The sequence below is a fragment of the Ranitomeya imitator genome, chromosome 1, assembly GCF_032444005.1.
Source record: "Ranitomeya imitator isolate aRanImi1 chromosome 1, aRanImi1.pri, whole genome shotgun sequence".
Lineage (NCBI taxonomy): Eukaryota > Metazoa > Chordata > Amphibia > Anura > Dendrobatidae > Ranitomeya > Ranitomeya imitator.
The window spans coordinates 186,188,042-186,208,664 of NC_091282.1; positions in this window are offsets into that span (position 1 = coordinate 186,188,042).

Here is a 20,623-nt window from a genome sequence, read left to right on the forward strand (position 1 = left end):
AGACTCTCGTTTAGTAGTTGTAGAAAACTACACTGCGTTAGGCCTACAAAATGGGTATCGGGTGGAGAGAGATGGTGTGTTACACTCCAAGGTGTTCCCCAGGTTTCCTTGCCATTGCTTCGGTCTTCCGACTCTCGTTTAGTAGTTGTAGAAAACTACACTGCATTAGGCCTACAAAATGGGTATAGGGTGGAGAGAGATGGTGTGTTCCACTCCAAGGTGTTCTCCAGGTTGCCTTTCCAGAGCTTCGATCTTAATGCTCTCATTTAGTAGTTGTTGGAAACTACACTGCATTAGGCCTCCAAATTGGCTATGGGGTGGAGAGAGATGGTGTGTTACACTCCAAGGTGTTCTCCAGGTTTCCTCGCCATTGCTTCGATCTTCAGACTCTCGTTTAGTAGTTGTAGAAAACTACACTGCATTAGGCCTACAAAATGGGTATCGGGTGGAGAGAGATGGTGTGTTACACTCCAAGGTGTTCCCCAGGTTTCCTTGCCATTGCTTCGGTCTTCCGACTCTCGTTTAGTAGTTGTAGAAAACTACACTGCATTAGGCCTACAAAATGGGTATGGGGTGGAGAGAGATGGTGTGTTCCACTCCAAGGTGTTCTCCAGGTTGCCTTTCCTGAGCTTCTATCTTCAGGCTCTCGTTAAATTGTGGTTAAATGGAACAACTGCATTTGGCGTACTAGTTGGTTTGGGGCCTACTAACAGTGTCTGCCGCTCCTTGCTGTTCTCCTGGTTTCCTGTCCTGAAATTCCGTTTTCAGGCGCTCGTTAAGTAGTTGTTAATGTTAGACTGCATTTGGCCTACTAGTTGGGTTGGGGCCTACTATCGGTGTCTGCCACTCCTTGCTGTTCTCCTCCACTGAACAAAGCTGTGCCGCCTGTTTACTACGGTTGCCAATTTTGAACTGCATTTCGACTACTTACTGATTTGGGCCTACTCTCTGTGTCAGCCTCTCATTCCAGTTGTCCTCCACTGCAATGCCCCCTGGTTATTCCTGTGTTACCAATTTTGAACTGCATTTAGCCAACTTTATTCTTTGGGCCTATATCTGTGTTTCCTCCTCATCCTGCCCATTGCCCAGCCAGTGATAGATGAGTCTGCTGGTACATTGACCCATAACGCAACATTCCCCGTGCACGCTACACAACAACATTGTGACCCTGCTGAAAGTCAGGTTGCTCTTCCCGCATACCATACCACCTTACACGGGGACAAAGAGGAAGGTGCAGATGAAAGTGCAGGTTCCTTCATCAGGTGGGGGGAGGAATACTAGTTGGCGACGTCACTGGCACAGGGCCTCTCATAGTACGCAAAAGTGTTGCTGCCGGTGGGAGGCGCCCCCGCCGTGCAAACACACCGCTTTACTTTGAGGGGCCCTGTGCCAGTGCCAATGCCAACGAGTGGGCCCCCCCTGCTTGCTCAGGTTCACAGCACTTGCAAAGTTGAAATACTTACCTCTCCCTGCTCCACTGCCGTGACGTGGTCCAGATTTCCTGGGCCCACTAATTACTTGAACCAGCCCTACCCACCACAACTTTAGCCAAATGACCCCCAATTTCAAATGCCTTCCAATTATTATAAGGTAAATTACGCTTGACAAGCTTCATTAAGAAGAATGGATGGTTTTGACATTAAAATGGGCACTCTAGGTGTTTTCCTGGCCCCCACTCACTGCCGACTATGCTGCCCCATTGACTTGCATTGGGTTTCGTGTTTCGGTCGATCCCGACTTTACGTTATAATCGGCCGATTTCACTCGACCCGACTTTTGAGATAGTCGGGTTTCGCGAAACCCTGCTCGACTCTAAAAAGGTCAAGGTCGCTCAACTCTAGTAACCACTTTTACAAGCAATATGTGATATAATAATAATCTTTATTTTTTATATAGCGCTAACACCCTGATATTTTTTCCTCTTGGGGATTTGACCACTGGGACTTTCACCAATCAGAAGAACAGGGAATCTTTATCCCTGTTTCCAAATGGATGTCAAATTGGATGTCTGACTGACACTCCATTCATCCTCTATGAGGCTGCCAAAAAAGGCCAGGAAATGTATGGAGCATGGAGCAGCGGTTAAATACTGCTCCACGTTAATGGGGATTAAAGCTTCTCATTTTGCCCATCGGTGCTGGGTCCAGCAGTCGGACCACCACAGATCAATAAGTTATCACCTGTCATGTGTATTCATCAGAGAGCCACTTCAAGTATATTTCTGCTATTGTGTAATAGTTGTCGCGATCCCAGATGCAGACTTACTACTGGGATCTGCGCACAGATATACAGAGATCTAGAGATGGGAGAGGAGAGCAGCGGTGAGCTTACCGGTCTAAGATCATGAGGTTGAGACCAATCAGTAATAGCCTGAACCTTTTTTGGGTCCATACAAAAACCCTCTCCAGAAACAATTAGACCCAAAAAGGACAACTCTTGTACAAAAAATGCACATTTCTCCAACTTAGCATACAAGTGATTTTCTCTAATTCTCAGAAGAACTGTTCATAGATGGAAATGGGTTTGACTATCCGAGGAGTACACTAGGATGTGATCCAGATAAATGACCACAAAACGTCCAATAAGATCAGAAAAAATGACATTAATAAAAATTTGAAAGATCGCAGGAGCGTTTGTCAGACCGAAGGGCATGACCAGGTTTTTAAACAATCCTTCAGTCATGAAAATGCCATTTTCTACTCATCCCCTTCACAAACCCTTATAAGGTTATAGGCCCCCCCGTAATTCAAGCTTGGAAAACCATTTGGCCCCCGAAAGTTGGTTACACAGATCCGAGATGAGGGGGAGTGGATATCTGTTTCTGACAGTAATCTTGTTCGGTTCCCGAAAGTCGAGGCACGGCCGCAAACCACCATCTTTTTTCTTAACGAAAAAAAACCCTGCAGCTACACATGAGACAGAAGGGCGAATATGCCCTTTGCGGAGACTCTCAGGAATATATTCTTTCATGGCTTGGCACTCAGGCCCAGACAGATTAAATAGATGAGCCAAGGGCAGTTTGGCTCCAGGAATTAAGTCAATAGCGCAATCAAAAGGTCTATGTGGTGGAAGTGCCTCAGCCTCACTTTCGGAGAACCCATCTTCAAAATCAGGTACTCTGGAATACCCTCTAGACCAACAGACGACACAGATACAGATTTTAAGGCCATGTTCACACGTTCCTGATTTCCCTGCTGTTTTTTCTGCACTAAAAACCGCAGCTCTTGGCAGAAAACGCAGGTGCGTTTTTTGGTGCGTTTTTGGTGCGTTTTTTGATGCGTTTTTTTATGCGGTTTTTAGTGCGTTTTTTTATGCAGTTTTCTCTGCAGAGTGTGTTATCTAGGAAGTTTTTTTAGGGTTAAAATGGCTGAAAATACCCTAACCCTACCCCTAACCCTACCCCTAACCCTACCCCTAACCCTACCCCTAACCCTACCCCTAACCCTACCCCTAACCCTAACCCTAGTGTGGGGGGAAAAAAATAAATTCTTTATTTTATTATTGTTACTACCTATGGGGGTGATAAAGGGGGGGGGTCATTTACTTTTTTTTTATTTTGATCACTGTGAGGTTATCGCAGTGATCAAAATGTGCCTGGAACGAATCTGCCGGCCGGCAGATTCGGCGGGCGCACTGCGCATGCGCCCGCCATTTTGGAAGATGGCGGCGCCCAGGGAGAAGACGGACGGATGGACACCGGGAGGCCTGGTAAGTATAAGGGGGGGGAGATGAGGGCACGGGAGGGGGGCGTCGGAGCATGGGGGGGTGGCATCGGAGCATGGGGGGGTGGGATTGGGGCACGGGGGGACATCCACACTCCGCCCACGCACTTCCTGCTGCAGCGGTTCTGCACCACAAACCGCAGAAAACCCGCAGATATTTTTTTGATCTGCGGGTTTTACTGCGGGTTTGACCCTCACAATGGAGGTCAATGGGTGCAGAACCGCTGCAGTTCCGCACAAAGAAGTGACATGGTCCTTCTTTTTTACCGCAGCTATTCAGCGTGGCTTTTTTAGAGAATTTCCGCATCATGTGCACAGCGGTTCCTGTTTTCCATAGGGTACATTGTACTGTACCCTGCATGGAAAACAGCTGCGGACCCGCAGCGGGAAAATAGCGGCGGTTCCGCAGTAAAAAACGGATTGTGTGAACATGGCCTAAAGGGGTGGTAACGGCACAGAATTAAAACACATACTGTTACAATTAACCCCCCATTGGACTATCTCCCCAGTTACCCAATCGATAATAGGGTTATGGCATTGAAGCCAAGGCATACCTAAAATCAGACCCGCAGGCAAATTGTCCAAAACAGCTTAATTTTTCCACATGAGCCGATCCCACTCTAAGAGAAAAAACTTCGGACACGAAATAGATACCTCCCCGGGTGAGAGGAGAGGAGTCAATAGCCAAAACCTTGACCAGAGACTCAAGCCTGACTATCCCAATCTTATTAAGAGTCACAACAAGAGAGTCAATTAAATTGTTCGTGGAACCAAAATTAACAAAAGCGGTCGTCACAATGGAAGCACCAACCTCACCTGGTGAAGGATTTTAGCAAACAAGGAATATTGTACCTGGGAGTCTGGGCAACCTCCTTGATAGTTACCCAGACTTAGGTGTTTCCTGACATCTTAGCTGAGGACTGGCAAGAGGGACAGTCCTTTTTCCAGTGTCCAGAGGCTCCACAGTAAAAGCATAGCTGGTTATCTCTGAGATGTCACCAAGGCTGGAGTATAAAGGGGTTTCCTGCTGCATAACCCTCTGGCGCAGAGCCTTCGGTCCATACGGACAGCTTGGGTCATTGCGTCTTCCAGGGTATCAGGGGGAGGATGCAGCGCTAGTGCATCCTGCAAGCGGTTGGACAGGCCCCTGTTGAACACCCCTCTCAAGGCGGCATCGTTCCAAGATATCTCAGCGGCCCAGCGTCTGAACTCGGAACAGAACCATTCTGCTGTGTGCTTCCCCTGTGTCACACTCATCACCATATCCTCAGCCAGACGCACTCTATCAGGCTCATCATAAATATGCCCAAGAGCTTCAAAAAACAGATCCACAGACATATGTTCCAGAGCGGAAAAAGGGAGAGAGAGAACAAGTCCAAGCTTGTGGCGGCCCCCTTAATAAAGAAATAATAATTCCCACCCTCTGACTTTCATTCCCAGAGGCGCGGGGACGCAGAGAGAAAAACAACTTACAACCCTCTTTAAACACCCTGAATAATTTTTTATCCCCAGAAACGTTGTTGGGTAATTTAATAGGTGGTTCAGGGGAACTTAAGGAAACGTCTGTGGCACCCTCATCCCGAGCCCCCGAAGATAGCGAACCCTGCAAGGCACCAGCAAGCTCTCTTTGGACCCGCTGATGCGACTGAGCCAGGTTTCGCTGGTCCACAGACAAGTTCTGCATCATATGAGTGAGGTTACTCACTTGCTCAGTGAGGGTATGTAACGGGTCCATAACAAAAAACACCACTCCCGATCAGAGAATAAAAAAACTGTTTTGGCCAGTTATAATGCCACGATCCCGGACACAGACTTACTGCTGGGGTCTGCGCACAGAAATAGAGAAATCTAGAGACAGGAGAGGAGAGCAGGGGTGAGCTTACCCATCTATGCACAGAACCTGGAGCATGTGACCCCCGGGGGAGTGGCCAGGGGTGGAGCCGGATGCCAGGTAGTCATGGGGAATGGCGATACCGGAGAGAAGGCAGAGTAAGCCGTAGTCAAACCAAAAGTCAAGAAGGTGCCGACGGCTGAGATAAAAAGGGAAGTCAGGATGTAGCCAAAAGTCAGAAAGCCGAAGTTAGCGGTGAGGTACAAGCAAGGCAAGTGAGGTACAAGCGAGGTGCGGTATCCGAAAGAACAAGCCAGAAGGTCAGAGCCAGATGAGCCAGTAACTATAAGATCACAGGACAAAGTACAGAACCAGAAAATGAACCAGGTAATAGAGGCAATCAACACTACAATAAGCAAGCACACCAGGGGGTCAGACACACAGACAAAAAGGGAATGTATAACTGACAAGGAATCCCAGACAGGGGCGGGTATATATATATATATATATATATATATCCTTCAAAGTCCAAAAAGAGGCTACAGAAAATTAACCCTGAGAGGACAGGGAAGAAACCCTGTCCACAACCATGACAATAGTATGTGACAGCACAGGGCAGTTAAACGTTCAAGTATTTAGTCTTCTGTTTGTGTCCTGCCTTGTATTGACTTTATTTATCACTAGCTGAAGAGCCCGGCGTTGCCTGGGCATAGTAACTAACTGTGGTTGTAACAAATTATACACAGCCTCATACTGCAGCAGCACCTCACTTCTCTCATTTTCCCATCACGCCTCTCATTTTCCCCCTCACACTTTTTATTTTGACCTCACACCTGTCATTTTCCCATCACTCCACTATTTTCCCCTCACTCCTCTCATTTTCCACTCACACTTCTTCACTTTCACCTCACACCTCTCATTTTCACCTCATACCTCTCATTTTCCCCTCACTCCACTATTTTCCCCTCAATCCAGTATTTTCCCCTCACTCCTCTCATTTTCCCCGCCTCTCATGCCTCTCTTCCCCTCACACCTGCACAGCAACTTCCTGTTATGAGCACAGCGGTGTAAACCATGAGGCTCCTCCCTTTCCCTTGACATCATGCCTCACAGGAGCAACTCCATTTTAGACACGATTGAGCTAGATGTGGCCTCCGTCTGCCACGCACTGATACTCTGAAGGCGGCAGCCCTGATTGCAGCTCGCAGCGGCTGGAACATTGCAGCCGCTTGTAATGTATAAGAATTAGATCTGTCTCTTTAAGAAAGCGAGGGCGGGAGTTGAGAGGAGTTTCAGTTTCAGTTCTGGCCTGAGGAGGAAATCGTATGCTGCTGTATGTTGTGTGCTGGAGGAAGAAGAGAAGAATAAAATACAGTTAAAGCTTACTCTCTCTTAAATTCCTTACACCGTGTGGACATTACAACTGGCGACGAGGATGGGATTGAATCACCTGCTACTGTGAGTACTGACCCCTGCTTTACTGCTTCACACGCCAGCACCACTGAGAGACTCCGTCATGGCTGAATACTTGCACATGTTCCCACAGTTTGATATGACTGATGTCACTAATCTCTCTCATAACTGGAGAAAATGGTTAAATCGATTTGAGAATTTCCTGGAAGCAATAGATATAAGAGAGGAGAACAGAAAAAAAGCCGTGTTCCTGCATTGTGCGGGCACAGGAGTCTATGACATATACAGCACATTACCAGCAGCGGAGACAGACACGTACAGCAAATGCTCCAAAGCTCTCACTGACTACTTCAACCCTAAACAAAACATCAGATATGAAAGATACAAGTTCAGGATTGCTAAGCAGCTTCCAGAAGAATCCATAGACACCTATGTCACCCGGCTAAAAGAACTAGCACATGGGTGTGCATTTACTGACGTAGATGATGAAATCCTAACTCAAGTAATTGTCACCTGCTCGTCTAATACCATAAGGCGTAAAGCTCTGCAGCAGGATCTCTCTCTGCATGATTTACTCAAGATGGCCCGTGCTATGGAGATAGCAGATCATCAGGCAAGTGCAATGGAGAGTGGGAATAATTTACATGTGCATAATCTCAAACATAACAGTGCACAAGGCAAGCAAGCCCCGCAACAGAAGAAATGTTATAGATGTGGACAAGATTTCCCTCACCACATGAACAAATGTCCAGCTATAGGACAAACTTGCAGTAAATGTGGAAAAGGGAACCATTTTGCAGTTGTCTGCAAATCACCAACAAGCCTCCTCTGCCAATTACAAAGCCTGCAAATATAAAAATGGTAAATCAGGATATAGGAGAAGTGTCTGTGGCTGAGAACTATGTGTTCACGACGTCTGCCACTGGCTCAGTGCAGTCTCCATGTATTACACTCACCATCTGCAACACGGATATCACCTTTACCATAGATACAGGAGCTTCGGTGGATATCATAGACAGCAATACTTATGAACAGTTGAAAACAAAGCCAGTCTTACAGCAAGTGCATACTAAAATCTTCCCATATGGATCTAAAACACCTCTAGTTACAATGGGACAATTTGATGCTGAACTTAGCTATAAAGAAAATAGGCAGCAAACCACTTTTCACACATTACAAGGATCAGGAGGCTGTCTTCTCAGCTATCACACTGCCTTGAAGCTAGGACTCATCCAGATTGTTCATACCATAACCGACCCTGCGGAACAGGATGTACAAGCCATGGTGAACAGTTTTCCCTCCCTATTTAGTGGATTAGGAAAATTAAAGGACTCTCAACTGCATCTTCATGTGGATGACAGTGTCCGTCCAGTAGCCCAGGCTCACAGGCGTATTCCATTTCACCTGAGAAAGAAGGTAGAAAAGGAACTCCAATTACTCATGGATGATGATGTCATTGAAACTGTTTCTGGTCCCACTCCGTGGGTCTCTCCACTTGTGGTAGTTCCAAAACCAAAGACTCCAGAGCAGGTAAGACTGTGTGTTGACATGCGCCTGCCCAACACTGCTATTCAAAGGGAAAGACACATCTCACCCACAATTGATGACATTATCAATTTATTAAATGGAGCAACTGTTTTTTCAAAGCTCGACCTCAATAAGGGCTATCATCAATTAGAATTGAGTCCAGAATCCAGATACTTAACAACATTTTCCACCCATGTGGGTCTCAGAAGATACAAAAGATTGATGTTTGGGGTCTGCTCAGCAGCAGAAATTTTTCAAGATACGATAAGGAGCGTCATTCAACATATTCCAAATGCCTTTAATTACAGTGATATAAAGGCACAGATGATTGGCCTCGGGGAGACCAAAACATCCAACACTGCGGAGACACCATCACGTGTTTCTCAACGCAGTGATTCCAGAACACTGCCCCCCATCCCTTATGGGAAATATGCAGATGCAGGTAAAGAAGCTGCGGAGACACCATCACGTGTTTCTCGACGCAAGCAGTGAATAGCCAGGCCTTTCCCCGGGAAGGAACAACCACGGGAAGGGCAGCATCCTATGAAGGAAAGCCACCTATGCCAAGCATGGTATCCATCCACAGACAGTGTTGGATGTTTTGGTCTCCCCGAGGCCAATCATCTGTGCCTTTATAGCCTTTTTACTAGGCACTGCTCCTAATAGCCAGATTCCTACTCCACACTGATGAGGGGCAAACACCCCGAAACAGCTGTCTGTGGATGGATACCATGCTTGGCATAGGTGGCTTTCCTTCATAGGATGCTGCCCTTCCCGTGGTTGTTCCTTCCCGGGGAAAGGCCTGGCTATTCACTGCTTGCGTCGAGAAACACGTGATGGTGTCTCCGCAGCTTCTTTACCTGCATCTGCATATTTCCCATAAGGGATGGGGGCAGTGTTCTGGAATCACTGCGTTGAGAAACACGTGATGGTGTCTCCGCAGTGTTGGATGTTTTGGTCTCCCCGAGGCCAATCATCTGTGCCTTTATAGCCTTTTTACTAGGCACTGCTCCTAATAGCCAGATTCCTACTCCACACTGATAAGGGGCAAACACCCCGAAACAGCTGTCTGGAGTGAGGTTTTCTGGAGCAATCCAGACCCTTTTGCAGAGAATTCTGTTTTTTTCTGTGGTCGTTTGTACCGACAGCTTTGAAGATGAGTTATGTGAGGAACACCATCCGAGTGACGTTGGAGCCATCTATCCGGGCAAGGAACAGCGTGGTCTTTATTGTTCGTGACCTTATTGAGGAAAAGGCTGGAGGAAAGAGAGAAAACATCTTTAGTATCAATGAGTTCCCTAATCAAGGTAACTACGACATTACTTTTATGTCAGAGCATTATTGCCTGAACATCTATGAGTGGTTCCGGAATCATGCCAGAGATCCCTGTTTGAAGGGAGTGAAATGTGAACCACTGTTTGGTCTTCAGGAAAGGCAGGTGACTATCACTGTCTATAACCCCTTTACTGAACCTGCATTGTTGGAGAGCTTCCTCTCACAGTATTGTGACTTTGTTTCAAGGGGAGAGAAGCAAGTGAACTGCTTAGGAATCTTTAATTGTCGATACAAGTATCGTGTAAGGTTCAGAAGAGATCCTGGCAGTGTGGGTGGGTTCAGACACCCTCCGGCGAACTTCTCTGTGGCAGGGCATAAGGGTTTCCTGACGTACCCTGGGCAGCCTCTGTTTTGCAGGAGATGTTTCTCTTTTGGACATGTCCAGGCAGACTGCCAGAAGGGGCAGTGTTGCCGAAACTGCAAGAAGGAGGGGCATATGGCTGGTGATTGCCCGATGGCTAAGACCTGTGATGTGTGTGGTAGTAGTGACCACATATATAAGGATTGTCCGCAGAGAGCGCCTAGACGCTCAGAGAGTGAATGGAGAGAGGAGGAGGAGAGAAGGAGGAGGTTGGCGATTATCAGAAAGGAATCTGAAAGAATGGAGAGAGAGGAAAGGAGGGAGAGGGAGAGGGAAAGACGCTCTGTGACTCCAGATGACATTGTGCTAGCACCCCGTGGTACTATGAGTGATGCACAGAAGGAAGATAAGGAGTTTTGGTTGGCGGCAAAAAAAGTAGAGAAGGGGTTTAAGAAGAAGGAAGAAGATCAGGAAGAAGATGAGGAAGAAGATGATGACTCTACTGTGCCTGAAATGTTTTCTCTTGAGGAAGCAATGGATGCAACGGAGGAAGACGTGCGCATTTCTGAAGCTGAGAGCCCTGTGCACCCCTCAGATCCTCAGAATATTGGAGGGCTTTCTTCAGATGAGGACAGGGGTGGGAATAAGTGTCAGAGGGAGGAGGATGGGGAAAGTGATGAGGCATGCACTAGTATGCCTAAGAGAAAAATTGGGCCGGCTATAAAAAAATGGAGTGAGCACGAAGGGGCTAGTGGTTCAGAGACTTGCTGTTCAGTCCGAATGGCAGAGGAGGACAATGGTGATACTGGGTAAAATGAAAGCTCAGTGGATCTGTTGTTTTTTTTTTTTTTTTTTTCTCTCCTTTCTGTGAGTCTTGACCTTTGTCAAGGGCTTTTTGTGTAATGTGTGTAGTTTTGTGGTAATTTTTGCATTGTTTTTTGTTTTTATAGTATGGGTTTTTCTATAGTTTCTCAAAATGTGAGAGTTTTTAAGAAAGCAAGGAGGAGAGCAGCAATTTTGGATTTTTTAGCTATGCAGAGTGCATCTATTTTTTGTTTGCAAGAATGTGGGATTGTGGATGGTGTGAAAGGGGATGAGTGGTCTTATGGTGCGCCTGTATGGTCTGGTAGTGCAAATAATAGAAATGATGGTGTGGGTATTTTAGTTAAGGGGCAGGAGGTGGTTTTGAATAATTATTTGGTGGTGGAGGTGGGGAGGTGTATCTTAGCAAATTTTGAATATAAAAATGCTAAGTTTTGTGTTATCAATATTTATGCGCCAGTAGAAAAAAATGAGCGTAAGTTATTATTTGAAAAAGTGAAGCTTTTTGTTCCAGGAAGAGTGCCTGTGGTGATTGTGGGTGATATGAATTGTGATGTGGGGGGAGTGAATGTGGATGTGTCTGGAAAAGTTTTGCTGGAGTTAGTTACTGACTTTGATTTGAGTGATATGCAGCGTGTGTGTAAGGTTAACCCTTTGTTAGATACCTTTTTTTCTGATAGTGGAAGAGCACAGTCCAGGTTGGATTATTGTTTTATTTCTAAAAATATTATTCCTGTTGGATATAAGCAGGATAGGGTCGTTTTTTCGGACCATGTTTGTGTGTTGTGCGAGTTAGATATTAATGTTAGTGGTGTGTTTGGAAAGGGTTTGTGGAAATTAAATGTGAAATTGTTGGAAAATGAAGCTGTGAGGAAGGAGTATGTGAGAAAGTATGAACAGTGGTGTAAAAGTAAGGAAAGTTTTGGGAATGTTTGTGAGTGGTGGGATTGGGTTAAGAGGCAGACAAAAAAGTTTTTTTAAAAGTGTGGGGTATGAATTTGCGGCAATTAAGAGGGAAAAGTTTGTTAAGTTGAATGCCCGTTTATGTTTATTGTATAAATTGAGGGAAGGAGGAATGGAGGTGGAGGAGGGGATAAAAAAGGTTAAAAAAAGAAATTAATGAGTTTTTGGAGGAGAAAGGGAAGAGTATTATTTTTAGAGCAAAAATTGATAGAATGGAGCAAGATGAAAGGTGTTCAAGGTTTTTCTTCAAAAAGGTTTTTGGCAAAAAGCAGAGTATGAGTGTTTTGAATGCAGAGGATGGAAGAGAGGTAAGTGGGGAGGATATGTGTGAACATGTGGCTAAGTTTTATGAGGAGCTGTATGCAGTGAAGTGGAGGGATGAGGCTTTGGAGGAGGATGTACTAAGTGTATTAGAAAATAAATTGAGTGAGATGGAGAGAGAGAGAGTGATGGGTGAGGTGACAGGTGATGAGGTATGGAAGGTAATGAATAGCATGGCGTTAAATAAGACTCCAGGAGAGGATGGTCTTCCTATAGAGTTTTATAGGGTGATGTGGCATGTGATTGGTAAGGATTTTGTGGATGTGTGTAAGTATATGTGGTCTAGTATGGAGGTGGCTGAGAGTATGCGTGCAGGGATGGTTGTGTTAATACCTAAAAAAGGAGATTTGAAGAGTTTAAAAAATTGGAGACCGATAACGTTGTTGAATTGCGATTATAAGATCTATGCGAAAGTAATGGCGAATAGGATGCGTGATGTGATAGAGAGTGTGATTGGGGATGAACAGTGTTGTGCAGTGCCTGGGAGACGTATACATGAGTGTGTGTGTATGTTGAGAGATTGTTTGTGGGACTGTATGAGTCGGAAGAAGAGTGTATTTGTTTTGAGTTTGGACTTTGAAAAGGCGTATGATCGGTTATCACATAGTTTTTTGTTCCGGGTATTATTGAGAATGGGGTTTCCGCCTGATTTTGTTTGGAGGGTGAGGAGCTTATATAAAGACATTTATAGTTGTGTTTTGATGAATGGTTCTGTGGGTAGAAGAGTGAATGTTTTTTCAGGTGTGAGACAAGGTTGTCCTTTGTCTCCTGTGGTTTTTATTTGTGCGATTGAACCGTTGCTTTGTATGTTGAGGAAAGATAAAGTGATTAGAGGAGTACAAGTGCCAGGAGGTGGAGGGAGGGAATGGAAGGTTAGTGCTTATATGGATGACGTGTGTGTGTTGTGTGATTCAGAGTATTCTGTGAGGCGGGTGAAGTTATTAGCGTCTATTTTTTGTGGTGCGTCAGCATTTAAGGTGAATTGGGAGAAGAGTGAGTGTAAGGTTTTTGGGGGAGGGGTTTTAAGTAAGGATGTAGGAGTGAATGAGGTGACTGGGTCTATTAAGGTTTTGGGGGTGAAATTTTCAGAGAGTTTGGATGGGAAAGAAAGTTGGGATGATGCGAAAGGAAAGGTTGAGCGGAAGCTATGTTTTTGGAAGATGAGAAGTCTTTCGTTTTTTGGAAAAATCTTAGTTATTAAAAGTGTGATTTTGCCTATTTTCTTATATATTGCAGTGGTCTTTCCGCCGGGGTATATGTGTATGAGGGGGTTAAATAGGATTCTGTTTGTGTTTTTGTGGAATTCTAGAATGGAGAGGGCTAGGAGGGAGGTTTTGGTGAAACGTTTAGAAAAAGGTGGGTTGGGTTTTCCAAACCTTGAGGTGTTTTTTGGTGTAAATATTGTGGTTTTTGTGTTGAGGATGATTAGGATGGATGGCAAGTTTTCTTGTCTGTGTAGGTTTTTGTTTGGGGCGTATTTATTTCGTTTGAAGTGGCGAGAGAGGGATCTGAGGTATCCGGTTGCTTTTGACGTGCCTAGATGGTATGTGTGGGTTTATAAATTTTTGGTGAAGTATGAGTTGTGTGATGTGGATGTTAGGTTGTTGAGTAATAAGAAGGCTGTGTATAGGATGATTGAATGTAGAGAGACAGAGTGTGGAATAAACATGGTTAGAGGGAATGATATAGAAAAAGTATGGAAGAAAGTGCGGTTGGACGGTATGACGAATAGGCAGAGTGAGATTGTGTGGCAGTCTTTGCATGGAGTGTTACCAGTTAGAGAATTTCAGAAGAATCGTGGGTTGGGGAGAAGTGATATGTGTCCGAGAGGTGGGTGTGGTGGAAGGGAAAGTGTAATACATGTGTTTTGGAATTGTCATTATGCTAGGGAGGTGATTGGAAGAATGGGACCGTTGTGTAAAGAATTGTGTGGTGTGAGCTTGTTATCATTCGAGTTGTTCATGTTTGGCTTGGGAATGTGTGATGGAGTGAAGGAGAGAGTGTTGTGGTTAATAGTTGCATGTATAAAAGAAGTATTATGGGATGTGAGGAATGTGTATGTTTTTAAGAGAAAGGAAATTGTAGTAAAGAATAGTCTAAAAGTGATTTTGGGGAAGATGTATGTGTGTTTTCTATGGGATAAAAGAAGAAGGGGGGAGGTGGATGCCGAAGGGATTTGGAAGGTGAAGAAGTGGAGATACCTTGTAAATATGTCTTGATTTGTTTTTTCTGATGTTGTGTTAAACTGAAATTTTCCGATGATGATGGGAACAGCTTTTGTGTTTTCGATTTGACGCAGCTGTTTGGGATTTTTCTTTGGTCTTGGATTTCTGGACCGTGGATTTTCCCATCTGAGGGAAAAAAAAAAAAAAAAAAAAAAAAAAAAAAAAGAAACAGCTGTCTGTGGATGGATACCATGCTTGGCATAGGTGGCTTTCCTTCATAGGATGCTGCCCTTCCCGTGGTTGTTCCTTCCCGGGGAAAGGCCTGGCTATTCACTGCTTGCGTCGAGAAACACGTGATGGTGTCTCCGCAGCTTCTTTACCTGCATCTGCATATTTCCCATAAGGGATGGGGGCAGTGTTCTGGAATCACTGCGTTGAGAAACACGTGATGGTGTCTCCGCAGTGTTGGATGTTTTGGTCTCCCCGAGGCCAATCATCTGTGCCTTTATAGCCTTTTTACTAGGCACTGCTCCTAATAGCCAGATTCCTACTCCACACTGATGAGGGGCAAACACCCCGAAACAGCTGTCTGTGGATGGATACCATGCTTGGCATAGGTGGCTTTCCTTCATAGGATGCTGCCCTTCCCGTGGTTGTTCCTTCCCGGGGAAAGGCCTGGCTATTCACTGCTTGCGTCGAGAAACACGTGATGGTGTCTCCGCAGCTTCTTTACCTGCATCTGCATATTTCCCATAAGGGATGGGGGCAGTGTTCTGGAATCACTGCGTTGAGAAACACGTGATGGTGTCTCCGCAGTGTTGGATGTTTTGGTCTCCCCGAGGCCAATCATCTGTGCCTTTATAGCCTTTTTACTAGGCACTGCTCCTAATAGCCAGATTCCTACTCCACACTGATGAGGGGCAAACACCCCGAAACAGCTGTCTGTGGATGGATACCATGCTTGGCATAGGTGGCTTTCCTTCATAGGATGCTGCCCTTCCCGTGGTTGTTCCTTCCCGGGGAAAGGCCTGGCTGTTCACTGCTTGCGTCGAGAAACACGTGATGGTGTCTCCGCAGCTTCTTTACCTGCATTTAATTACAGTGATGACATACTGGTTTTTGGGAAAACTCAAGCTGAACATAATCGTGCTCTATATGCTATCTTTGAATGTCTGCTCTCTGCTGGACTCACTTTAAACAAAGAAAAATGCGAATTTGATAAAAATTCATTGGAGTTCTATGGTCACATTTTCTCGGCGGAAGGAGTACGACCTGATCCCAAGAAAGTTGAATCCATCAGAGCAGCTTCAATTCCACAGGAAGCCAGTGAAGTGCGCTCTTTTCTTGGAATGGCAAGTTACTGTACTAGATATATTCCAAATTTTTCGACAATCAGCACTCCATTAAGGGAACTTACGAAACAAAATTGCATTTTTCAATGGTCCCAAGACTGTCAGGCCTCTTTTGAAACAATCAAAAACGAACTCTGCTCAACAACCACTATGGCCTATTTTGATCCAGCTCTTCGAACCGAACTGATTGTGGATGCTAGTCCTGTGGGACTGGGTGCAATTTTAGCACAATACAAGGATGACAATCAAAGTCCCCACATCATTTCCTATGCAAGTAAAAGCTTAACAAGCACTGAAAGAAAGTATTCACAACCTGAAAAAGAAAGCTTGGCAGTCGTCTGGGGATGTGAACACTTTCACTTATTTCTCTATGGCGCTCCCTTCACTATTGTCACAGATCATCAAGCTCTCCTTACAATTTTTGGAAATCCCCGAGCTAAAATGCCAGCACGGATTGAACGATGGGGTCTACGTCTACAGGACTATAATTACAAAATTGTTCACAAACCTGGAAAATACAGCAATCCGGCTGATTATCTCTCAAGACATCCCACGAATGAAAATTTACCTGTGCATTCCTCCATTGAAGAATACATCCACTTTGTTGCAGCTCACGCTGTGCCAAAAGCACTTTCTGTTGATCAGTTTGTGAATACAACAACAAGTGACAAGACACTCTGTGCCTTAATACAAATTATCCAAAATAGAAGGTGGCATGAAATTCAAAAGAAAAAATTTCCTGAAGATGGGATTGATCTGAAAGAGTTAAAACTATTTTCAAATGTACGTGAGGAATTATCAGTCACTGAAGATCAACTCATCTTTCGTGGTACCAAACTGGTTGTACCTAAGGCCTTGCGCAACCTAGTCATACAGATAGCACACGAAGGTCATCTAGGAATTGTTGGCACAAAAAAGTTACTCAGAGAAAAAGTGTGGTTTCCAAATATGGATAAATTGGTGGAAGAGAAGATTGGACATTGCTCCACTTGTCAATTACTCCATCATCAACTCTAGAGCCATTACAAATGTCTCCGTTACCCACTGCTGTATGGGAGGAAGTGGCAGTCGACATATATGGACCATTACCAAATGGCCAATACATTCTAGTAACAATTGATGAATATTCTAGATACCCTGTCATTTCATTCATCTCTTCAACGTCTGCTAATAGTGTCATACCAGAACTGGACGACATATTCTCTGCATATGGCATTCCAAGAGTGGTCAAAACAGATAATGGACCTCCATTCAATGGACATGTGTTTGCACAGTTTTCTGAATACTTGGGGTTCAGCCACAGAAAAATCACACCTTGCTGGCCGCAAGCCAATGGAATCGTAGAACGTTTCATGCGCACCATGGGGAAACGAATCAAGGCAGCTAGCCTGGAGCACACCCCACTGAAACAGTCACTATACAAATTCCTGCGCAATTACCGCAACACGCCACATTCCACCACTAATGCTGCGCCATCTCATCTAATGTTCAGCAGAACTCTTCGTACACGGATCCCTGATGTGAACAGTCATCCCTTACCAAATGACTCTTCAGTGCGATCAACGGATTTCTTTAACAAGCAAGCCATGAAATATTATGCAGACAGAAGGCGACGGGCACAGCCATGTGCCATCAAAAGAGGTGATATGGCTGTTGTGCGTCAAAAATCAACCAACAAAACCTCAGCTGTATATAGTCCTACAAAATATAATGTTACTGAGAGAAAAGGCAGTATGGTCACGGCTGAGCGAGACGGACACTCCATCACTCGAAATTCCTCACATTTTAAAATCATACCGCAGAACAATGATAATGAACTCCCACCAGTGGAAGATTTGATACCCGACGGTGGAGAGGACCAACAAGAGGTGACTGATCCGTCAGCACTGGACACCCCCAATGAACCCAGACATTACCCTACACGGGAAAGAAGGGCTTCATCGAGACTTATTGAAGAGATATAGTTTAAAAAAAAAGGGGGAATAAGACAATACAGACATATGGTTCTTCTTGGACATTTTTGTATTGTTACATTGTCAATATTTGTTTTAGGTTAACATAAATATAAAAATAAAAAATAAAAAAGGGGATGATGTAATGTATAAGAATTAGATCTGTCTCTTTAAGAAAGCGAGGGCGGGAGTTGAGAGGAGTTTCAGTTTCAGTTCTGGCCTGAGGAGGAAATCTTATGCTGCTGTATGTTGTGTGCTGGAGGAAGAAGAGAAGAATAAAATACAGTTAAAGCTTACTCTCTCTTAAATTCCTTACACCGTGTGGACATTACACCGCTGAGTTTTGCAGGGTGGCTTTCAAGGTGAATGTGTCTCCACCCTTGTGCGCTAACAACGTGGGCCACGTGGACGGGGCTTTGCGTGTGCAGTGAGTGTGGCTATGTGGAGTGGGTGGGGCTATGTGGAGTGGGCGGGGCTTGATACACACGTATACATACACTCAGCTTTATATATATATATACAAGCTTTGTTATACTGAGAATGTCCTTTGCTGCCTATATTAACCAGATCAGAGCTCAGATTATTTAACTAGCAAAATAGAAGCTGAGCTGTGATTGGTTGCTATTGGCAGCCTGATAAATCCCCAGCCAACAGGAAGCCCAGGCAGTATATATTAGCTCACACATACACATAATAGACAGGTCATGTGACTGACAGCTGCCGTATTTCCTATATGGTACATTTGTTGCTCTTGTAGTTTGTCTGCTTATTAATTAGATTTTTATTTTTGAAGGCTAATACGAGACTTGTGTGTGTTTTAGGGCGAGTTTCATGTGTCAAGTTGTGTGTGTTGAGTTGCGTGTGGCGACATGCATGTAGCAACTTTTGTGAGATGAGTTTTGTGTGGCGACATGCGTGTAGCAACTTTTTGTGTGTCGAGTTGCATGTGACAGGTTAGTGTAGCAAGTTGTGTGCAGTAAGTTTTGCGCATGGCGAGTTTTGCACGTGGCGAGTTTTATGTGTGGTGCGTTTTGAGTATCTGTAAGTTTTGTGTGAGGCAACTTTTGCATGTGTTGCAACTTTTGTGCATGTGGCAATTTTTCCGCATGTGCAAGTTTTGCTTGTGGGAAGTTTTCCATGAGGTGAGTTTTGCACGTGTGGCGAGTCAATGAATATACAGTTAATAAAAAAAGCTTTAAAACATTTAAACTAATGGAAATAAGGATCTTCTCCTTATTGAGAGCAGAGAGAACAAGTGATCTCCATACATAACACAATCCACTATACCAAGACCAATATATCAATAGTACAACATGCATGGGCCAAATACAGCCATATCTTGACCAGACCACATATTACCACCATATGATGACCAAATAATACCACATAGAAGGGACAGATACCACCACACCATGACCAGACCACATATTACCATTACATAGTGCCCGAATAATACTACATACAAAAGTCAAATACTGCTATACCATACCACATATTACCCTCACACAATGACTGAAACATACCACACAGAAAAGGCAAATACCGTCACACCATTACCAGATTACATAACCATATAGTGGCCAAATAACACTATATACAAGGAGTAAATACTGCCACACCATGACCAGATGATATAGGACCACTATGTGTAAAAATGCTATTTACCTGCAGACAGGGACAGTGTTAGGGGCAGGCAGACACCTAGGGCCCCTTGCTCCTCCCTTTATACTCTAGGGGGCTGCATTATATTCTGAAGGGGCTGCTTTATAGTCTGGGGCTTCATTATACTGTGTGTGCGGCTGCATTATACATTTAGATAGCTGCATTATACTGTGTGCGGTGGCTGCACTATAATGTGTGTGGGGGAATGCACTATACTGTGTGTGTGGGGGGGGCTGCATTGTACTGTGTGTGGGGGCTGCACTATACTGTGTGTGCATTTGTGGGAGTCTGCATTATACTGTGTGTAGGACTGCTTTATACTCTGGGGGCTGCATTATACTGTGTGGGGGCTGCATTATACTGTGTGTGGGGGCTGCACTATATTGTATGTGTTTGTGCGGGGGCTGAATTATACTCTGTGGGAGAGGGGCCTTCATTATACTGTGTGTGGGGGCTGCATTATACTCTGGGGGGCCGCATTATACTGTGTGTATGGGGCTGCACTATACTGTTTGTTTGTGGAATTGGGCCCAGCATTATATTGTGTGTGTGGGGCTGCATTATCCTCTGATGGGGCTGCATTATACTGTGTGTGGAGGCTGCTTTATACTGTGAGGGGGCTACATTATACTGTGAGGGGGCTGCATTATACTCTGAGGGGGGTTACAGTATACTCTATGAGTAGGGCTGCAATATATTGTGAGGGGGCTGCTTTATACTCTATGAAAGACAATGTGGAGTGCATTTTACTATATGTACTATATGGGTCCTGCATTGTAATGTATCAAGGACTATCTGTACCAATCATTCTTCCTCAGCTGGAATAAGGGTATGTGCACACGTTCAGAACACGATTCGGGTTGAACGTTGCATACTTGTTCAGCGGCCAGATGTTACAGCATAGTGGATTGGATTTCAAGAAACCCCATGCCCACTATGTGCGCACAGACCCCCTCAGCATACCCATAGAGACGGACAGGCGACGCGTCTTTCCAGACCGCAGCATGTCAATTTATCTTTATTTGTCTCCGCAAGAGAAATTTCACCCGTACAATGTATTGGATGCAGTGAATCCGCATGGTTAAATAAACACATGTGGACATGCAGTGCAGTGGACATGTGCTGCGTCCAAAGCGCTGCCAATTACTGAACGTGTGCACAGTCCAGGAAACAAGCGTCGAACGACTTCAATATTGTCGATCACGTTCGTTTAGCGTCCTGAACTTGGCGCTTGTAAATACAACAGAAATGTTTCTG